This window comes from Solanum dulcamara, chromosome 9, assembly GCF_947179165.1.
Source record: "Solanum dulcamara chromosome 9, daSolDulc1.2, whole genome shotgun sequence".
Lineage (NCBI taxonomy): Eukaryota > Viridiplantae > Streptophyta > Magnoliopsida > Solanales > Solanaceae > Solanum > Solanum dulcamara.
Genome location: NC_077245.1, coordinates 56,464,650 through 56,471,569, shown reverse-complemented (window position 1 = coordinate 56,471,569; position 6,920 = coordinate 56,464,650). Strand labels below are relative to the sequence as shown.

General features: G+C 39.7%; 1 pseudogene; it reads left to right on the top strand.

Moving 5' to 3' along the window:
- Positions 1 to 2,664: 2,664 nt before the first annotated feature.
- On the top strand, positions 2,665 to 2,784 carry LOC129904737 (5S ribosomal RNA; annotated as a pseudogene).
- The last annotated feature ends 4,136 nt before the right edge of the window (positions 2,785 to 6,920 follow it).

Below are 6,920 nucleotides of genomic sequence, written 5' to 3'. Positions count from 1 at the left end.
GACTCCAATTTAGTTTATTCCGAACGTCACGTATTTCTATGACATTTTCACATTTCTATATGCACACAAGGTGTATAATACACTCCCTAACAATACCATAAAGTCCAGATTTAAAGGAGAAACCTTACCTTACCCAAAATTGTCCAAAATTGCCAAATTGCAACTCGAAACATCTCTTGATGTGCTGAAAATTGGTGGGACTGTTTGCTTCACTTCCTTGATGCCCCAACCAGTGAATTTATGTTATTAATACCCTAAATTCATCGTAGGATACCTTAGATAATTAATTTACAGAGCGAAGCTCAGAGGTGTACCTTGGCAGCCCCTAGGTCGTAGCCCTCCTCTCTTCTTTCTCTCACATTTCTGCCCAACTTTTCTAAGTGTAAAGATGAATAAATGAATTCTTAGTCATCATAATATACATATATATACCTCCACATGACCTAGGAATACCTTAGATAATTAATTCACGGAGAAAAACTTGGAAACTTACCTTAATTTTCTCCAAGCAAGCTCATGGCTGCTCCCTTCTTCTCCTCACGTTTTTTCTCTCTTATGTTTCTGAAATTTTGGATGAGGAATGATTTAATAGTCATGATAATATATACATGTATACCCCTTTAGAAGGTGCCACATGGAAGCCCCCTAGGGTGCCACGTGGCAGCCCCCTAGTGTGCCACATGGCAGCCCCCTAGGGTGACACGTGGTAGCCCCTAAGGTTGACATGTGGCAGCCCATGTGGCCAATCATATGCTGCCATATGGAAGCGGGGTCCACCCCCCCAAGCAGGCAGGTGAGTCACCTGCTTGCTTGAGGTGCTTGCTTGTCACCTGCTTGCTTCACTTTCGTAAGTTCAAAAACTAGTTTTTGCTTTCTCTCGTAGGTTCGTAATCTCGTCTTATTTTAAGAGACTATATAACCTATGCTACACAAGCTTGGTACGTACTCCAATAGCTTAAGTATGTAAGACCTCCAAGTTAGTAGCTTACGTAGGTAAATCGAGTCCTATGACTCATTACTTGTCCCCCAATTCCTTCTGGATTCTTATGACTCCATTTCTAACCTTCTCTACTATGGGGTATCACATTCTTCTTTCCTTAGAGTTAATTAATATGTGTGGATAGTAGGGGTCTCATGGCTACTTTCAACAAGATTAGGGACACGTCTCAAGGTTCAAAAGTGCGGGGTGTAACGTCCTTCCCCCCCTTTAGAACATTCATCCTCGAATGTTAAATAATACTTCCCTCAAGACCTTATACCGATTGTAGGGATATTGTTCTCTATTGCAATCACACCTATTCTCATCCAGGTAATTAACATATAAGTTTCAGGACTTGGGGTTCCTGTAGACATCGGTAATAGGTGCGAATACTTGATATAGGCTAATATATTATGGGTTAAGTTCCCTTTTCTGGTGACTCCGTTATGAACATCCAATCATCAATTTGAACCCTGAATATCGACGTCGATTATCTGTATATCATTTCTACCGACTCTGGGTTGTTAGTCCATAGTTGTTTTAATCCTGTTTGGCCTACCAGCTTAGTTTTTTTCCCCAATAGGGGGACTCACAATAACCCATATAGCACCCTATTCTTACAGAGTACAAAATAGGTTTATAACGATGTTGATAATTTGGGAACCGTTAGCCTCGTATAGTCCTTCTCGACTTTTTTCAGAACTTTAACTGGCATTCGATCTTTTGGGTCCTTCTCCTTCTTTTCCAATCCTTAGGGTTGGCTACCAAATAATGTTGTAGTCTCCTCATATAACGACTCTCATATTCATTCTGTGCTTTGTCCAACATGATCTAATATAATTCCGAAAGAATTTTACTTAAACCTTTTCACAATTTCCCTTACCCCTGCTTGTAATCCTCTAGACACATTATCTTGTATCATTCTTTACCTTTACAAGAATATGAGAGGGTACAAGAAATATCCTAGCGTTACCTTGCTAGTCCTCATGTTTTACCCTGCCTTTTTCCTCCTTATCCTACAGTCGATATCAGGATAGATCTTTGGTCCACTCGTGGCCATGTCTTACTCCACCTGTAGCACTAATTCCATCTCGGTAATTTGTCTTAACCTATCTTTGTGTCTCTCGATAGTCAATTACAACTTGGGCTCCCTTGCCTAGGACAATAGCTGTGGGGACTCCATAAGGTCCTATCACTCTTTTACTCTATAATTTTACACCTTCTCGGCGGAGTAGGTAACCTTTGATTGAAGGAGCAGGGACTAACATCGTTAATATATAAGTAACATTCCCTCCAAGTTCATCTAGCGCTAGAGTGCGAAATGAGTCTTATAGTCCTGGTCATATTGTAAAATTTTCGACCTTGGGCATTGCTTCCTGTCATTCGTAAATTACATCAGCTGGTACTCTTACCTTTTGGGTTCTTCTTTTTCGCCCTCAGAGTTGGCTACCAAGTGGTGTCGAAATTCCCTAGCCCACTGGCCCATACAGTCATTCTGCGGTTTTTCTCTCATTAACTGGTTCTATATTGAAAAGCTGTGGCATTTGAGTGCATCGATAATTAGCAGTTAGCTAATCCTTCTTGTCTTGCTTAAATCCTTTTTACAATACCCTCAACGTAATGTATAGTACTCCAGGAACATAATCTTGTGTCATTTCTCAGGCGCTAGTTCAGACTCTTCCATCTCGCGCGATCATACTAGCACTAACGCATTAAGTTCCATCAGAATTTCAAAGTTAAGCATGCTGGAGCGAGAGTAATACTGGGATGGGTGACCTCCCTGGGAAGTCTTCGTGTCGCGTTTCATTATAATCCTTGCCATAATGTGTGGGGTACTCAACTTAGCTCCAGATTTACCTCAGCGTTGTCTCGCGAGTCTTTATGTTTTGCCCTGTCCTTTCGTCTGTTATCTTGCATCCAGTATCGACGTAGACCTTTAGCTCCACTATCCTCTATTCACTTTATGTTCTCCTCATTTTCTACTACAGGAGGCTTTCTATTCCTTTTTCTTTGGTTATTTATCTATTACAACATCATTTGCGACTAACTCTATAACCAACATTTTGGCTTTTGGTCTAACATGCTGTCACTATCATTCGTAATGTCTCTTAAGTTGGTTGATATCCTTTCATGGTTACACTATTTTATTTTTATACGCAGCCACCTTCTAGTGTTATGGTGTTCAGGGTCTCATCACAAACTTCTTAACGCTGCCTTATGTAGCATTCTGGCTTCCATCCAATTATTGGTAGCTTCCGAACCTTTCTAACTTGGTTCAACAAGATATCTTATTGAAGTTTAGACGTCTATCTCACATATATTGCTATATCAATTGCCTCCTCCTACATTTTCCATTTTCTCATTAACTTCCCCCCTTTAGAGGGTACTCGTACTTTCATCTACTTATACCTTGCTCTATGTCTCTTTGTCCAGTCTCAATTTCGCCCAATCTCTTCCTCCAATCTACTTGGTACTGCATCATGTCTCCATCTATCTTCATATTTTATAATCGGACTATCCGCATACGGAGCCTTGGCTAAATTACGAAGTGATGAGAACCTTTCCATATTTAATATGATATCCTATCTACTAATCGGTACTTGAATAATGTGACCCAAGGAACAACTCATCCAAGGCCACTTTCTACTTTTTCTTTTCTCAGAATTACTTTGCACCTATAGTCGTTCCAGTTCCAATTAGGCAGTGTTAGTATTCCGACGATAACTATTTAAGGTTTTCTTGAAGTAGTAGCTTTATCCCAACCTATATCCTTTGCGTCTTAGGGAGAATAGAAGTTGTGTCATTTGTTCCTTAAGTTTTCCATCCTCATCCCTTAAGGGTTCCACTATTTTTGGGGCGACGTTGTTTACACACGTCATTTTTTTGTATCTTAAGCTCCATGCTCTTACAGGCTTTTAATTTAGTCAATGCATACTAAGTGCGCCTTACTAGTGGATCCACTTTATCCCTCCATACTCATATCACACTGTTCAATTCATACTTATATATCCCCTTTTTAATTCGTATTCGTGTTCAGTTCCTGACATTTCTTTGAGGTGCTTCTGTTTGAAGCTCTTTCCCCACTTAGTCGGTGGAGAACTATAAACTGTTATCGTAAACTATTTTCCAACCATTGTTGGAAGAAAATAGAATCTCTTAAACATCACAGTACTTCTGTTAATACTTGACCTACCTAATCCCCTTCCGAGTTTATCCTCGAGTTATGAACAACTCATCTAATTTAAAATAGGAGTCGGGGGTTTGGTATTTCTAAAAAGAGTGAAGCTTAATTACTGGACATCTTACCCTTCAACCTAAATTTCTCCTTTTTTTTTCTTCCATAGCACAATTACGGTCGGAGATACTGCGGTCTGAACTGTACTGCTTAGACAGACTTTTGTTTTTCCAAAATAAACTTCCCTGAGTAAGGAGGGTGTCCCTTATTGACGACCTGAAGGGTACCTTTTATAGCTTTAATTTAGCATCCTATGAGTACTCGGTATCAATTTCTGAGATATGTTATAAACTATGCTTTATTCCCTTTTTCTTGTATTGGGAAAATTTCGGCAGAGTTTCCTCTATAATTCTTACTTATCCCCAAACCTGCACGCAGAAAATACCAACAATGCCTCACAGGGCCAACACATATATATCATATCACAGCCGCACAAGGCTTTCAATGTCATCTCATATTGCAGCCACACAGGTCTTTCAACATCAACAATAATATAAAAATGCTGGACTTACCTCATATGTCCAACTTCAAACTGCATCTGTTGCACTTCCTGTCTGCTTTCCTTTTAGGTTTCAACTTTACATTTCAATAGTACTTCAATACCTTACCCGACAGATATCTTCCGTGGCTTTACTTTACTTACCTGCATGCTTCGTAACTTTCCATGTCGTTAATTACTTCCTTCTGTTGGTGTCGTCCTTCTGTTAAGATCCAAGGTTAGTATAAGAGATTTTTCTATGACTCGGATCTAAGGCACGATCTTAGATGTAGAAGAAAGGTAATATCTTAAATATCCTGTAACTTCCTGTTTATAGATGTGGCGTGCAACACATCGATAATCAAGACTCTACTAGACACGGTCTGTAGACAATCTGAGGACGAACTGCTCTGATACCACTTCTGTCACGACCCAACCCCGTAGGCCGTGACTGAGGTCTGACCTGGACCCCCCATACATATATCTATTAGTTGTGGTCACATTGAATCGTAAATAAAACAATATCATGTAACAGAGCCCCACTAGGCAATAACATTTTCATGAACCTGTAGCCCTTTTTGTTTGTATCATAACATGACAGGGCACGCAAGCCGACAAGGCTGTCATAATATAATAACACATATCATATATCATATAGACTCAGCTGACTCAAACTGACTTACACAACCCATATATACATGTCTGCAGACCTCTAAAAATATAAATGACAATATATGGCGGGACAGGGCCCCCGCCATACCCCCAAATGGACAAAACAATTCTATACATCAGTGGACAGTATCAAAAACTAGGCCCCGATACAATGGAGCCTCTCCCAGCTGAGCTGCATGGAATCCTAAGCTGACGGACTCCCAAAAACTGTATCTGTACTTGTGGGTATGAATGCAGCCCCCCAAGAAAGGGGGTCAGTACGAAGTATGTAGTGAGTATGTAAAACGTAACATAGTACAACTGGAGGTATATCCAAAATAGAGAAGCAAGAGAACAAATTATCAAATCAAAAACATGTACCAGTACTCTGTGAATCACAAAAACATGCATGCTCAAATTTTCAATATAGCCGGCCCCGTCAGGGGTTTGGTGAATCATATATGTAGTATTAGTATCAGGCCCCATGCCATCGCCACCTTATTATAACACCTAATCATACTATCAGTATCAGGCCCCACGCCATCGTCACCTTATTACAACACATCATATAGTATTAGTATCAGGCCCTAAGCTATCATCACCTTATTACAACACATCATATATATACATACGGATGCCGGCCCTCTAGCGAGGGACTCGACGAATAATGCAGTGAATTGCACGAATCTGATGACTGGCCCGGGACTCGGAGAAGAAGTGTTACAGTATACACGAGTAGAGTAGTGAGAAACAAAACACAATTTAAATCAATATCTGAGACTCAATGAAGTCATCAAGTGAACCCTCACCTGGGGATCAGGGTAGAAGGTATCTGACGTATACTCTCTAACTGTCACTAAGAACTATGTAAAAAGGAGTTTTTGGAAATCGTAAACATCTACCAATGTGAAATATCTTATAGCAGTCCGAGCATTAGTTATCTCAGCGCCTTTTTTACAAACAAGAGCTTAATCGAATCAATTATTATACAATCATATAGAAGACTCGAAGATAGTAGCTTACTACTTTAAAGTTTAATCATTCAAAAGTGAGTGAGGGTACTGAAGTCATATTCAGAACCTGGGAATGGAATTATCCCCAAAGCTCATGTCATATCCTGCTTACATCTAAGACATGCCAAAAGAGAAAAGATAGGCTTTACATACCTATACCAAAAACATACCAAGAGAAGCTTCACATACCTTGTCTGAATTATTCCTTATCCTGTTTGCCTCGCCATCCTTTGAACCTATTCAACATGAAAGTAATATGAATATCAACCCCTGTTAACTTTCCAACACCCTAGGTTACACCTTAGTATTAATGGAATCTATTTCCTTAGTCGTTTCCCCAACTAGTTCTGTTATTTGTTAAGGCGTTGCTGAAAATTAGGAAGCACCTCCCCTATAATGTGCCCTATCCATATTTTCAATTAAGGTACCTAAGACCTAAATCCAACCAAAAACAACAACCTGTAGCAATTCACACCAACAGTATACAACATAAACTCCAAACAACTTATTCAAAAATACGATATCACAATAGGGCGTCTAGTTTCCATTTTGCAAAACCTTTAA